The sequence below is a fragment of the Ursus arctos genome, unplaced genomic scaffold, assembly GCF_023065955.2.
Source record: "Ursus arctos isolate Adak ecotype North America unplaced genomic scaffold, UrsArc2.0 scaffold_19, whole genome shotgun sequence".
Classification (NCBI taxonomy): Eukaryota; Metazoa; Chordata; class Mammalia; order Carnivora; family Ursidae; genus Ursus; species Ursus arctos.
Window position 1 is genome coordinate 4,459,196 of NW_026622863.1, and position 15,315 is coordinate 4,474,510.

Here is a 15,315-nt window from a genome sequence, read left to right on the forward strand (position 1 = left end):
ATGCTATGAATGAGATGCAGTCTAAATTGAATGCTCTAACAGGGTCATAGAGGTGGAAGAGAGACTAAGTGACCTAGAGGACAGACTGATGGAAAGGAAGGAAGTTGAAGAAAAGAGGGAAAGACAACTAATAGCCCATGAAGAAAAGCTTTGAAAATTTAATGTGCCTTCAAATGAAACAGTGTCAGAATTAGCAGAATCCCAGAGGGGTCGGGTAGAGAGAGAGGGGTCTAGAAGGTATATTTGAGCAAATCATGGCTGAGAACTTCCAAAGGAAACCAGCATTCATGTCCAAGAGGCAGAGAGGACCCTTCCCAAAATCAGTAAAAACAGATCAACACCAGACATATAATAGTGAAGCTTGGAAATCTTAGAGCCAAAAAAGCTATCCTGAAAGCAGCCAGGGAGGGGAGATTCCTCACATACAGAGGGAGGAACATCAGAATAACATCAGACCTATCCACAGAAACCTAGCAGGCCAGAAAGGGCTGGCAAGATATATTCAGGGTACTAAATGAAAACATGCAGCCAAGAATACTTTATCCAGCAAGTCTGTCATTCAGAACAGAAGGAGAGATAAAGAGGTTCCAGGATAGACAGAAACTGAAAGAATATGTGACCACCAAGCCAGCCCTGCAAGAAATATTAAGGGGGATTCTGTAAGCAAAGAGAGACACCAAGAGTAACATAGACCAGACAGTAACAGAGACAATCTACAGAAACAGGGACTTTACAGGCAATATAATGACAACAAATACATATCTTTCAATAGTTCCTTTGAATGTAAATGGGCTGAATGCTTCAACCAAAAGACAGGATATCAGATTGGATAAAAAAGCAAGAGCCATCCATATGCCATCTACAGGAGACTTATTTTAGAACTGAAAACACCTCCAGACTGAAAAGTGGGGGGGGGTGGGTGGAGAACAATTTACCACACAAAAGAAAGCTGGGGTAGCAATCCTCACATCAGATAAATTTGATTTTAAACAAAAGACTGTAGTGAGAGATGTAGAGGGACACTATATTATACTTAAAGGGTCTATCCAACAAGAAGACCTAACAATTGTAAATATCTATGCCCCCAATGTGGGAACAACCAATTATATAAACCAATTAATAATGAAAGTAAAGAAACATATTGACAATAATACAACGATAGCAGGGGACTTTAACACCCCACTCACAGCAATGGACATGTCATTTAAGTAGATCAACAAAGAAACAAGGGCTTTGAATGACACATTGAACCAGATGGACTTCACAGATATATAAAGAATATTCCATCCTAAATCAACAGGATACCCATTCTTCTCAAGTGCACATGGAACTTTCTCCAGAATAGATCACGTACTGGGTCACAAATCAGGTCTCAACCGATAACAAAAGATTGAGATTATTCCCTGCATGTTTTCAGACCACAATGCTTTGAAACGAGAACTCAATCACAAGAAGAAATTTGGAAGGAACTTGAACACTTGGAGGTTAAAGAACATCCTGCTAAAGAATGAATGGGTCATCCAGGAAATTAAAGAAGAATGTAAACAATCCATGCAAACTAATGAGAATGAAAATACATCAGTCCAAAACATATGGGATACAGCAAAGGCCATCCTAAAAGGGAAGTACATAGCAATCCAAGCCTCTCTCAAAAAAATAGAAAAATCACAAATACACAAACTAATTTTACACCTAAAGGACCTGGAGAAAGAGTAGCAAATAAAGCCTAAACCAAGCAGGAGAAGAGAAATAATGATTAGAGCAGAAATCAATGGAATAGAATCCAACCAAAGAAACAGTAGAACAGATCAATGAAACGAGAAGCTGGTTCTTTGAAAGAATAAGATTGATAAACATCTGGCCATACTTATCCAAGAGAAAACAGAAAGGACCCAAATTAATAATAAAATCATGAATGAAAAAGAGAGAGAGCACGACCAATACCAAGGAAATACAGACAATTGTAAGAACATATTATCAGTAACTGTATGCCAACAGATTAGGCAATCTGGAAGAAATGGATGCATTCCTGGGAATTTATAATAAACTACCAAGATTGAAACAAGAAGAGGTAGAAAATCTGAACAGATGAATAAATGGCAAGGAAATTGAAGCGGTAATCAAAAACTCCCTAAAAAGCAAGTCCAGGGCCAGATGGCTTCACAGGGGAATTCTATCAAACATTTAAAAGAGAAATAATACTGTTTTACTGAAGCTGTTTCAAAAAATAGAAGTGGAAGAAAAATGTCCAAACTCATTCTATGAGGCCAGCATTACCTTGATCCCAAAACCAAAGACCCCATCAAAAAGGAGAATTACACACCAATATTCCTGATGAACATGGCTGCCAAAATAGTCACCAAGATCCTAGCCAATAGGAACAAACGGTACATTAAAAGGATTATTCACTAGACCCAAGTGGGATTTATTCCTGGGATGCAAAAGTGGTTCAACATTCACAATCAATCAGTGTGATAGAGCACATTAATATAAGAAAAAACAAGAACAATATGATCCTCTCGGTGCAGAAAAAGCATTTAACAAAATACATTATCTTTTCTTGATAAAAACTCTTCAAAGTATAGGGTTAGAGGGAACATACCTCAATATCATAAAAGCCATATTTATGAATAGCCCACCATGAATAACATTCTCAATGGGAAAAACTTAGAGCTTTTCCTTAAGGTCAGGAACATGACAGAATGCCACTCTCACCACTATAGTTCAACATAGTACTAGAAGTCCTAGCATCAGCAATCAGACAACAAAAAGAAATAAAAGGCATTCAAATTGGCAAAGATGAAGTCAAACTCTTTCTCCTCACAGATGACATGATACTTTATGTGGAAAACCCAAAGGACTCCACCCCCAAACTGCTAGAACTCATACAGCAATTCAGCAACATGGCAGGATACAAAATCAATGCAGAGAAATCAGTCGCATTTCTATGCATAAACAATGTGACTAAAAGAGAAATCAAGGAATTGATCCCATTTACAATTGCACCAAAAACCATAAGATATGTAGGAATAAACCTAATCAAAGTGGTAAAGGATCTGTACTCCAGAAACTACAGAACAATTATGAAATAAATTGAGGGAGACACAAAGAAATGGAAAAATATTCGATGCTCATGGATTGGAAAAGTAAACATTGTTAAAATGTCTGTGCTGTCCAGAGCAGTCTACACGTTTGATGTAATCCCCATCAAAATACCACCAACATTTTTCACAGAGCTGGAACAAACCATCCTAAAATTTGTATGGAGCCAGAAAAGACCCCAAATCACCAGGGGAATGTTGAAAAAGAAAACCAAAGCTGGTGGCATCACAATGCCTGAGTTCAAGCTCTATTACAAAGCTGTGATCATCAAGACAACATGGTATGGCACCAAAACAGACACATAGATCAATGGAACACAGTAGAGACTCCAGAAATGGACCTTCAACTCTATGGTCAATTAATCTTTGGTGAAGCAGAAGAGAATATCCAATGGAAAAAAGACAGTCTCTTCAATAATTGGTGCTGGGAAAGTTGGACAGCCACATGCAGAAGAGTGAAACTCGACCATTCTCTTACACCATACACAGAGATAAACCCAAGGTGAATGAAAGCCCTAAATGTGAGACAGGAATCCATCAAAATCCTAGAGGAGAACACAGGAAGCAACCTCTTTAACCTCGGCCTCAGTAACTTCTTGCTATACACGTCTCCAAAGGCAAGGGAAACAAAAGCAAAAAAGAACTATTGGAACTTCATCCAGATAAAAAGATTTGCACAGCAGAGGAAACAGTCAACAAAATCAAAAGACAATTGACAGAATGAGAGAAAATATTTTCAAATGCCTTATCAGATAAAGGGCTAGTACCCAAAATCTATAAAGAACTTCTCAAACTCAACACCAAAAGAACAAATAATCAAGTCAAGAAATGGGCAGAAGACATGAACAGACGCTTTTCCAATGAAGACAGACAAGGGGCCAACAAACACATGACAAAATGCTCCACATTACTTGCCATCAGGGAAATGCAAATCAAAACCACAATGAGATACCACCTCACACCAGTTAGAATGGCTAAACTTAACAAGGCAGGAAACAACAAATGTTGGTGAGGATGTGGAGAAAGGGGATCCCTCTTACACTGTTGGTGGTGGGAATGCAAACTGGTATAGCCACTCTGGAAAACAGTATGGAGGTTCCTCAATATGTTAAAAAAAATAGAGCTACCCTACACCCCAGCAATTGCAGTGCTCGGTATTTACCCCAAGGATACAGATGTACTGAAAAGAAGGGACACATGCACCCCAATATTCATAGCAGCAATGTCCACAATAGCCAAACTGTGGAAGCAGTGGAGATCCTTCAACAGATGACTGGATAAGGAAGATGTGGTTCGTACATACAATGGAATATTACTCAGCCACCAGAAAGGATGAATAGCTACCATTTACATTGACTGGATGGAACTGGAGGGTATTATGCTTGTGAAATAAATCGAGCAGAGAAAGACAGTTATCATATGGTTTCACTCATCTGTGGAACATAAGGAATAGTGCAGAGGACCACAGGGGAAGGGCGGTAAAACTGAATGTGAGTAAATCAGAGAGGGAGACAAACCATGAGAGACTCTGGACTCCAGGAAACAAACTGAGTGTTACAGAAGGGAGGGGGTGGGAGATAGGGTAACTGGGTGATGGGTAGTAAGGAGGGCACGTGATGTGGTGAGCACTGGGTGTTATATGCAAGTAATGAAGTGTTGAACTCTACATCTGAAACTAATGATGTACTATGTGTTGGCTAATTGAACATAAGAAATAAAAAAAATTAAGGAATAGAAAATACATTTATGATATTCTATTGTATTTATTTAAAAAATCCATATATAAATGAACTCATGAAGTTCAAATCTGTGTTGTTCAAGGATCAACTGTGTCTACAATGGAGTACTACTCAGCTGTAAAACACGGTGAAGTCTTATCGTTCTGAACAACACGTATGGATCCAGAGGGTACAAGGGTGAGTGAAAAAAATCAAACAGAAAAAGACAAATATGGTAGGATTTCACTTATGTGTAGAATCTAAAAAACAAAGCAAACAAAGAAAAAAAAAACCAGAATTAGACTCTTTTTTTTTTTTAAAGATTTTATTTATTTATTTGACAGAGATAGAGACAGCCGGTGAGAGAGGGAACACAGTCAGGGGGAGTGGGAGAGGAAGAAGCAGGCTCATGGCGGAAGAGCCTGATGTGGGGCTCGATCCCATAACGCCGGGATCACACCCTGAGCCAAAGGCAGACGCTTAACCGCTGTGCCACCCAGGCGCCCCCAGAATTAGACTCTTAAATACAGAGAACAAACTGGTGGTTGCCAGAGGAAAGGGGATGTGAGGGGATGGGCAAAATAGGTGAAGGAATTAAGAGTTACAAACTTCCAGTTATAAAATGAATAAGTCACGAGGATGGAAAGTACAGAGTAGGAAATATAACCAATAATGTAATAATTTTGTATGGTAAAGATGGTGACTGCGCTTATCACAGTGAGCATTTTGTGACGTATGGAATTGTCGAGTCACATATTGTACACCTGAAACTAGTATCATATTGTATGTCAAGTATACTTCAATAAAAACTACTATTGTAAGTACATCGAATCACTTAGAGGAAAAGAGGGACAAAATGGGTAAAAAGGGAGGAATTTCAGCAGAGAAATTCTATAGCTGAAAAATGCTTTCAGTGTTTCCTGTGATGGCAGCAGCCTACATGTGCAAAGTTAACCTTTTTATAACTACTGAGACTATATCCCCAGACCACACACACTTTCCTTTTTAATCATCTGATAAACAGATATTTATTCGCTGAGCACTGTCTGGGCCCCTGTGTCTTGCTTATTAAATGAGAGGTGCCCTGGGGACTCTTAGCCGCCCGCCTGAGGCCTCCACTGCCCTACTGGAGAGGGGTCATATCCTGGGAAAGGTTCTCTGTGAGCTCCGGGCCCCGAGGGCCGCGTCCCAGAGCCTGAGGCATCTGGAGAGCTGGGATGTGCAGCTTGCCAGCTGGAGAGTAGCTCCAGGGCTAGGCTGGACTCCCAGTCATTTTCTGTATTCGCAGTAGCCAAGTCAGACCTCGTTAATGAGGGTCTGTTCCCGCTTGTCAGTGAAGTAACAGAGAGGACCGGGTCCACTTTATCCCAGGTGCTGGCCTGCAGAGCACTCAGGGCCTGGCTGGGGACAGCAGCCCTCTTCGTGAGCTTGAAGGGGCTCCTCTATTTGACATGGTCCCCTGGACTCAGTGGGGACACCCGGGAGCTCTGAGGGTGTTGATGGCAGATCCATCTCTAGCACACTCCTGGACGCCCTGTTGGTCTTTGCTTTTGGAGCACTAATGGCCATGAGGGAAGCCCACACACCTGGCTCATAGCCAAGAAGAAGGCCCAGCCCATCTGACACAGGGTTGGGTGGTGAGGAGACCATGAGAGGGGAGGTGGTCTGAGGGGCCAATGTCAGGACACACTTTAGATTTCTGACAAAGTTTGAGTCCGCTGTGTAATCTGTTTTCCTATATAATGAGGCTCCTTGATGCCTGAAGAAGAACTGCCTTTAATATTCAGCCATTTAGGCTAAGAGAGGTTATACTGGCATTTATTATCTATTGGTTTACATTTTGGGGAGGGGGAAGGTTTTACAATGTTAGACATAAATGCCGCCTTGGGTCCTCAGCTGCATATCCCAGTATGTCACAAGATGGCAGCCTAACACAAGGATTGAATCGGTGGCTGGCGGCCTCCCCCAGAGTCTTGGAGTTGTTTTCCTCCCAGCCTGTCAAAACCCCAGTTTACCATCCACTTCAAAGAATTGCAGCCCTGGGTACTAAATCCACGACCATCCAGGAGATGGGGTTATTTCTCTCTAAACAATGGAACTTGATTTTGATTTACGCTTTCCCTGCCAGAATGGATGATGACCGAGTTAAGTGGTTTAAACAAGATGGAGGTTAACAGAAGAGAGGAACGATGAGACCCTGGGGAGGAGGCGTGATTGTGGCTGACATTCAGAAATTGGTGGTGCATCAGTGAGGTGGAGGGAGAGGGGAGGAGCGGTTCCGCTGGCTGGATTGCGGGTAGGTTGCAGCGGGTTCTGGACGGGGCTGCTGAGAGGAGGTGAGGGAATTTCCGCTGTGGTGGGCTTTGTTTGCTTTTGGAAGTGCCCTTTTTCCTTTTACTGTGAAATGATTTTCTGCCCAGTGACCTTGTTATTACCATGGAGAGAGACACTCCTACCCACAGAGTAAATAATACAACATGGGCCAGTGATATATAGACATGAGCTCATGAATTTCATGAGACAAGTGTCCTTTTCTGTGTACATGGAGGTAGAAATCAAGACAAAGGGAGCTGAAGCTATTTAGCAAAACTGCAGATTAAGATAGATTTATTTATTTATTTATTTATTTATTTATTTATTTATTTTGACGTTGGACACTAACTGGTGACATTTATTCGTGACATCTGGGTTAGGAAGCACTTGATTGTAGTTTTCCCTCCTCCTTATCAAGGGACAGCAAGTGCTTGTGGAGGGCAGATGGAAGGTGGCGAGGGCAGGAGAATGGGGTGCTGCCCCTTGTTATTCCAGGCTGCCTGTGGGAATCCTGGGACCCGCAGCGCGGGAGCCCCACGGACATGCATAGAGCATCTGTGAAGGGACGCATGAGGGACTGCCTGTCTGCAGTCCACTGAGAGGCACGGAGAGGGCTGGCTCATGCTCAGGCAGAAGAGGTTACTTCCTGAGCTGTGTGAATCCAGGGGCACCATAAAGCACCCCTGTCCCCCACCCCCACCCCATAGTAACAGGCATGCTCCTGCTCCAGGAACCAGGGTGCTTGGAATGCCAATGGCGAGTCATTCCTTCAGGGGGAGCATTGCTTTCTCCAGAGGTTTATTTTGAAATATAAACACTACTTGAGGGTAGTAAAGAAACTCTGCCATGTGACAGTGAACCCTTCACCTGGCAGTTGAGCCTGGTCTAAGGAGTCAGGGTGGGGATGAGGGGTGGGGACAAGGGAGGAGATAAAAAGTGACTTGGCTCATGTCACCCTTTTGCCTCCACAATGAAAACCTGGACTTAGAATTTCATCTGACGGGGCACAGGCCTGAGAGCTTGACTTACCTTGGTTGGCTATAACTGAGGAGAAGTAGTATGTTTTCCTTCTTTATTATTTCCTGGCCTTCCTTCCACTGAGGACCTTGATAAAGCTGTATGCAAAGACCACTGGAGGGGCAGGTGTGAGGAGCCCTCCTGTGCCCCCTCTTCTGTAAATTGAGCTACTTTGCTTCACCTAGCTATGCCAGGCACTGAGTTCCGTTTGCCCAGAGGCTGATTGCCTTAGGAGGTGATTTCCCCTCCCTCTTGGAGACACACATGCTTTCCTTGAAACACAGAGCACACATCTTTCATTGTGCATGGAAGTTATCTGTTATTAATGCAGAGTCCTGAACAGAGAATCAGTCCTGAGTTAGTTATAGGTGTGCTGCTTTGGACGTATATACATTCATTCTGATGCCAAGGAGGCCCCTCCTTTATTTTTCTTTCATTAGGTAATTGATCAGTAGCATTGATCAGAAGAAGTTATACCTTGCTAACCATATTCTCAGATGAAGATCAATGAAGTGGATTTTTAGTACATCAGTTCCTGCATCGGGCGCTAACTGGAAGGGATAAAGCTGTGTGATATGTTACTGGATGAGACCCAGGACAGCCACACCCTCAAAAGGCAACCAGGAAATTTGATTTTCCTAACCTCTAACAAAGTGGGAAGTTGTACCTGGTAGATGGGGTTTAGAGCTGTCCCAGTTCTCTAACACGAATACTACCTGATGCTCCCTGGGTATCCTTTCTGAGAAGGAAAAATGACCAAGCTCGGAGCAGCCCCTGCTCCTCGTACTGCGGATATGAGCCTCCCCCTCCTTCCCCTCCAGCATACATTTTCTTTCCTAAACCCCATGTCTTGTCATCATTGGGGGAAAACTTTATGTTGAGGGATGACAATTCACTGTGTGAAATGCAGAGAAAGCCAGAAATCATCCACCAGCGAAGGCTTCTAGAGTCAGAGTGTAAGATATTGCCTTTTTAAATGACTTTTGTGTGTGTGTTGGTCTTCTGAAGGCGGGCCTGAGTATTGTCACCTTCATGAGAAATGCATATGGTGTGAGACAAGGTGCAGAGTTTTTGGACAGCTGGCCGGGAAATAGATCAGAGAAGCATTGGCTCCCGGGTTCTGGCAGTCTAGAATCCAAGAGCGTCTGCTGCAGAGTGACTGCATTGGCCTGTGATGGACGAGGCGATGCAGGAGAGAAGGAGCCGCCACAGGAGGAAGGCCCAGTTGAGTCAGAGACTCTAGTCTAGTCTGGATTCTCAGGCACTGAACAGGAGAGATTCCTTACCTGTGAAATCTCTTTACCTGTGACATCCTAATGGCACTCGCCTGACATTGAATTGTAATGCAGAATGTTTTATGATTCTTGGGCTTGGGGCACCTTAACATTTCCGTTTTGCAACTGTCCATTTGAGTTAAAAGCAATTCGGGTGGTTTTCAGCAAAAATTATTGTTAGAATAACCAAGTGCCATTTTAATGGAACCAAAGGTCAAGAAATTAGGTTTAAATGAAATCCGGAGAATATTGTCAGATGATTTGACCAATTTGACCATCAGGGTACATTGGGTTGTTGAGGGGAATAAGGAGGATACCTGCTTCCTTGAGATTCTAAAAAAAAATTTTTTTTAAAGATTTTATTTATTTATTTGACAGAGATAGAGACAGCCAGCGAGAGAGGGAACACGAGCAGGGGGAGTGGGAGAGGAAGAAGCAGGCTCATAGCAGAGGAGCCTGATGTGGGGCTCGATCCCATAACGCCGGGATCACGCCCTGAGCCGAAGGTAGACGCTTAATCGCTGTGCCACCCAGGCGCCCCTCTAAAAAATTTTTTAATTTAACCAGCCACCTACTCTAGATACTGTTGCTATTCCTCACTCAGTGGCAAGAGGCTGGACTAGTTGGTGTTCAAGTTTCTCTTGGCTTGAGGACTTGAGTGGTCCCTGAGTGTTGTATCATAAATTAGTGGGTGTTGTGTGTATTGGGAGCTCTTGGGGGTCAAGACTCCGGACTGTCTGCTATGGGCTAAATTGTGTTCCCCCCCCACCCAAAATTTGTATGTGGAAGCTATAATCCCCAGTGTCATGGTATTTAGAAATGGCACTTTTGGGAAGTAATCAGGTTTGGGTGAGGTCAGAAGGATGGGGCTCTCATGATGGGATTAGTGCCTTATAAGAAGGGACACCAGAGAGCTTGCTCCCTCTCTTTCTACCATGTGATGACACAGTGCAAAGGCAGCCATCTTCAAGCAGGGAGGAGGGTTCTCCCCAGAAACCTCAATGCTGGCCCCCTGAAGTTGGACTTCCAGCCTCCAGACTGTGAGAAGATAAATTTCAGTTGTGTAAGTCGCCCAGTCTGTGGGATTTTATTGTTCTGGCAGCCTGGGCAGACTAAACAATGCCCAGGGAGGTTGAGACTGCTGTATCTGTAGAGGGGTCTGATGATCTGTGTCAGTAGGTTTTTGTTACAGGTGGTGGACAAGTTTGGTTACCTCCTCCAGGCAGCAGTCCTGGTGACTTCAGTGGACTCACAGTCTCGGGAACTTTTCTAATTTTGGTGGGATGCTCCAGGTATCCTCCCCCTTCTACCCTGTTGCCTCTTACTTAACTCCTGCTAAGAAAAAAAGATCAGAAGAATTTAACTTTGTCCTTAAGAGATTTCTGTATGTCTTGAGAAAAACACAAAACAACCCAATAAATGGCCCTGTATCTGAACACCCTGCTATGCTCCCAATAGCATTCCTTGATGGCTAAAGACATATGTAATTTTGCTTCTCAAGAACCGGCAGTATAGAACCTGGAATTCAGGGGCCCCCTGTCAGGAACTGTAGCCTATTTTCCCGTTCACAAGTTGGTCTGCCAGTTTCATGGATGCTGGTAGAACACACACGAGTCCTGGGTCAGAGGCCAAGGACTCCGTTCTCACAGCAGTAATGGTGGCCCATAGTCAGCATTTTCCTGTACTGGTTCAACTCAGCTTTCACAGGAGAGGAATCCTAGGGCCTCCTGAACTTTTTGTAGTGGGGAGTCAGCATACCTGCCTTTCACTCCAGAGGGAGAGCAAATCTCTTTCAAGGCAGTTCACTGTACAAACATCCTTGAAAAGATAGTCCAGAAAAAAGGCCACCAGTGCCTTTGCTCATGAGATATGCAGAAATGTGACAGTTCCATGAAGAACTGTCTCCCAACATCTCCACAACCCATGTCCCACCGTATCTGTCCTCACCCCTGCCTCACATCACATGCTCAGTCATGACAAGCTGCTCTTCTCCCTGCCTCATGAGGCTGCTTGTTCGTGATGCTTTCTTCCCCCCAGATGCTTCTTGCTCATCCTTTAGGGCTCAGCCTGAGTGCACTGTCTCTGGGCTGGGTTAGCAGGCCCTCCCTGGCAAGCTGTCTATGTAAGACCATGCATTCCTTGACAAGGAGCACAGGGCGTGGCACACTTTCCAGAGTGAAGAGCCCCTCCTTGGTTTCTGAAGACCACCTACCGTCATTGCCACTCTGCTGGATCCTAGGCAAATTCAGATGTGGGTGTGGTTCATCTTTCCATGGGCACGTTTCCTGCCCTAGCCAACTGAAAGCCCTCCTACCCCCGGGGATGGGGCTCTGTGTTGGACCCCTTGGCAGAGTGACAAGATGGTATTGGGCACACGTTAAGTCCTCCCCAGTGGGTGGGCTCTTTGATGCTGTGACTCACCAGGGATGGTGCTGGCCAAGCAGACACATGCCGCTGATCTGTGCTGCAGTGAGGTCCTCTCTCGGACATGGAGGTCGCCTGCTGGACACAATTCTCTGAAATTGTATTGACCTGTGGACTCCTTTGCAAGTAGCTATAATCTCCGCGAGAAGCAGCCTCTACAATATACCAACTTTGTTGAGGTCTGGGTTTAGATGTTTTCTGTTAATTAAAGAGCTGCATTTTCTCATTTTGAATTATGGAAGGTAATTTCTGGGAGAAGGAAACACTTCTGTGTTCACAAGTTTTCTCCCCTACAGAAGACAGAAATTCAAGTTAATCTGGGAAATGTGTATTGAGCATTTATAGTATGTGGGGGGAAATTAGGAGCATAGGAAGTGGACATTAATGACAACCTGGTCCCTGCCCTCTGGAAGATTCTGTCCAGAAGGATGGGATCATGGCACTGAGTGAGAGCAAGTCCTGCAAATATTAGACAGATAACCAGGAGACAAGACTTGTTTGCCTGCATCTGGAAGTGGAGCTATAATATTTATTTTACTGCATAACAGATAACCCCAAAACTGACTCTTGTGAGAATATTTATTACCTCAGTTTCTGTGGGTCAGGAATTTGGGAGTGGGTTAACTGAGGACTTCTGGCTTCACTGAGTTCCTCATCTTGCAGTCCAGACATCAGTCCGTTGAAGGACTGACTTGGGCCAGAGGGTCTGCTCCCAAGAATGGCTTGTCCACATGGATGTGGTCAGAGGACCTTGATTCCTTGCTGTGTGTGTCTTTCCACTGGGCTGTTTGAGCATCTTCACAAAATAGTAGCTGGCTTCTCCCAGAGTCAGTGAGAAAGCAAGTGAGAGCTACGGTATCTTTTATGATCTACCCTCCAGAGACACCATCATGTCCACTGCTCCTCAATGTGGGAGAAACAATACCAGAAGACAGGGATCACTGGGGACCATTTTGGAGGCTGGCTACCAGGGTTGTCTGCTGCTAGCAAAGGGACCCACAAGTGGAGAACAAAGGTCCCAAATGTCCCTGTGTCTGTTCTCACTCCTGAACAAACTGACAGGCTCTTCGGGGACCACTGGAGCGAACCCCTGCCTCAGGCTACAGACAACAGTGGTGGCTCTGCGTCTGCTCTGGAGATACTGCTCGTGCCTGCTTGTGATCACAGACACGCCTCTGTTTCAAAGAATTTTCCCGGCTGGGCAGTGAGACAAGCAGCAGGTGTGTGTGCACTCTGCTTGCCCTCTCAACTGGCTCTTATGCCATTGCTCTCTTTTCTCCACTTTGCACCTTCAGTACAAAAGCTTCCTCAGCCCTTCATCCAAGGGCTGGTGGTTCACCTCTCTCAAAAAGAAGCTTTTGCACTGCTGACCTAGATTGGTCTCCGCAAAAGTAAGATGTGTTTTCTTCCAGGACTCAAGGTAGTCAGCCCCCAAATGAAGCTTATTTAATGAAGGAATTAGTTCCAGTCAATTCTTGAGATGGAATTATGGGTTCATTTGAAGGAAAATTGAAGGGGCAGCAAGCTCAAAGGTCAAGGAGAAGCTAATGAACACTGTTTTCTAAGCATACCTGTTGCACCATCTGAAAGATGCAGTGCTTCTCGAATGAGGTTTTCATTTTCCCAGCTTGTGGCTTACTCTCTCTCTCCTTCTCGTACACACTATGTAGGGTTACATTCCATCAGAGATGCACACATAGGCCATGGCTCTTTGTGTCCATTTTCCATTCCTGGACCAGTCCCGCCCAGAGCTGATGCCTTGAAGTAATTCTTGTAGGAACACTAGTCGTTTGTGCCTCCCGGCATGCATTCCCCCCCCCCCCCCAACCACCCCCCAGGAATAAGGTGACTGTTCTTCATTTTTAGCCCATGTGCATTCAGCAAAGGTCAGGCCATCCTGGGATCACCCAGTCAGCACATTGAGTCCCTCTGGCCCTGACAATTGGTTCCAGATGAGCATATCATTCAGTCCGGATCAGTTAGAACCAGGAGTTAACTCCAGAACTTTTGTTCAGCTGGTGAACTTGCTGCCATTAGCTTAGCACATGCAGCTGCCTGTGCATCAGGTAACCTGGGAGTGCTCTGGACTGAGTTGCAGCCAAGTCCAGCCCCATAAATTCTCTTTTGGCTTCAACTAGTTTGGGTTGCCATGTTCTATCAATATGATACATTTCTGCATTGTAGAAATCAGGTGGTTGTATCTCTCCTATGTGGAACTTAATGCTTCAGTATAGATACTATGCAGAATGGATTTCTTGAATGTCTTGTCTATGTCACACCATTTGGGTGACCCAAGGCAGTCCTAAACTGTGGCCTTGAGCACCACGTGCAGATGCCCACTATCTCAGTGCGTTGGTGGGACTTACTGCCGCTGCTGCAGGGAATAAGCCTCAGAGTTGCAATTTTGGGCTGCTAGAAAACAAATCTGAGGCTTGTTTTTAGGCTGTCATAGGCTGACATGTGAACTGCCCATGTGTTGTCAGCCTCTCTTGGTAAACAGGGAGAGCAGTACATGGGTTGTAGACTTGCTCTCTCTCTAAGCTGCAATTGTCCTGCTTTGGCATTCATTCTTCCCTCCTGCACAGGGCCAAACCCTTCCCACTTCCCAACTCCTGGGATCTTGCTCCATCAATTATCCTCATTCTTCCTTATCTCAGGCTCTACCTGTCCGCTGCCTTTTCTTCCTCAGACTATGCACAGATTGAAGATTGGATACTGAGCAGAAAGTGTCCCCTCCACTCCCAACACCTTGGTCCTGCCTTCCCCTAGCTACTAATCTCCTTCCCTTTTCAGCCAAGCTTCTTGAAAGTATGGCTTGTACCACTTCTGCCCGTCTCATTCACTCACCCCTACTTTAGTCTTCTCTGGTAAAGGGGACAAGTTTTTCATATTGGCAAAACCAGTGAAACAAGCATATGCAAAGTCACAGCACAGGATGTACTCATGGCATGGGTGGCATTGTGCCTGTGTAAGCCCTTCTGACATTGATGCCCAGCACCTCTGGGGCAAGGACACTTGGAGCCCTTCAGTTCCTTGAAACTCTCCAAAGTCTAGGTTCTATAACTTCATCTCTGATGAGCTTCTTTCTACTTACATCTTTCTTCTCCTACATCATAGTCTCTCTTGTGCATACCCTGCCCCTATGGGTTTTGTATTTAAGATACTGTCCTTCCTCCACTACAGGCTCTCCAGTTGTACTTATGGTTTTATTTACTAGCTCTATGTCCTTGCTCCCAGATATTTATCTCTGGTCCCAACCTCTTCCATGAGGTGAGTGAGTTTCCAGGGAGAGGGAAGTCCACACAGAGCCCAGTGGTTTACTCAAGATGAGGAGACTGAGTGGAGGATTTAGGGAGGCCAAAGTAGCAGACTACCAGAGGGGGGTGAAGAAAGAGAGATAGGAAGGGAGGGAGGAGAAAGAGAGAGAACACTCTGGAGTCCTCAGGTTCCACTCACGTATTCAGCTGA

At 44.7% G+C, this 15,315-nt stretch overlaps 1 long non-coding RNA gene across 4 annotated transcripts in view; it reads left to right on the plus strand.

The window, feature by feature from the left end:
* Positions 1-15,315, plus strand: part of LOC113252197 (uncharacterized) — a 55,743-nt gene that overhangs the window by 8,330 nt on the left and 32,098 nt on the right. For all 4 annotated transcript variants that reach the window (XR_006408992.3, XR_003314770.4, XR_007191018.2 and 1 more), the window contains exon 3: positions 4,923-5,017. This is a non-coding gene — a long non-coding RNA (uncharacterized LOC113252197). The remainder of the gene's footprint in view (positions 1-4,922; positions 5,018-15,315) is intronic.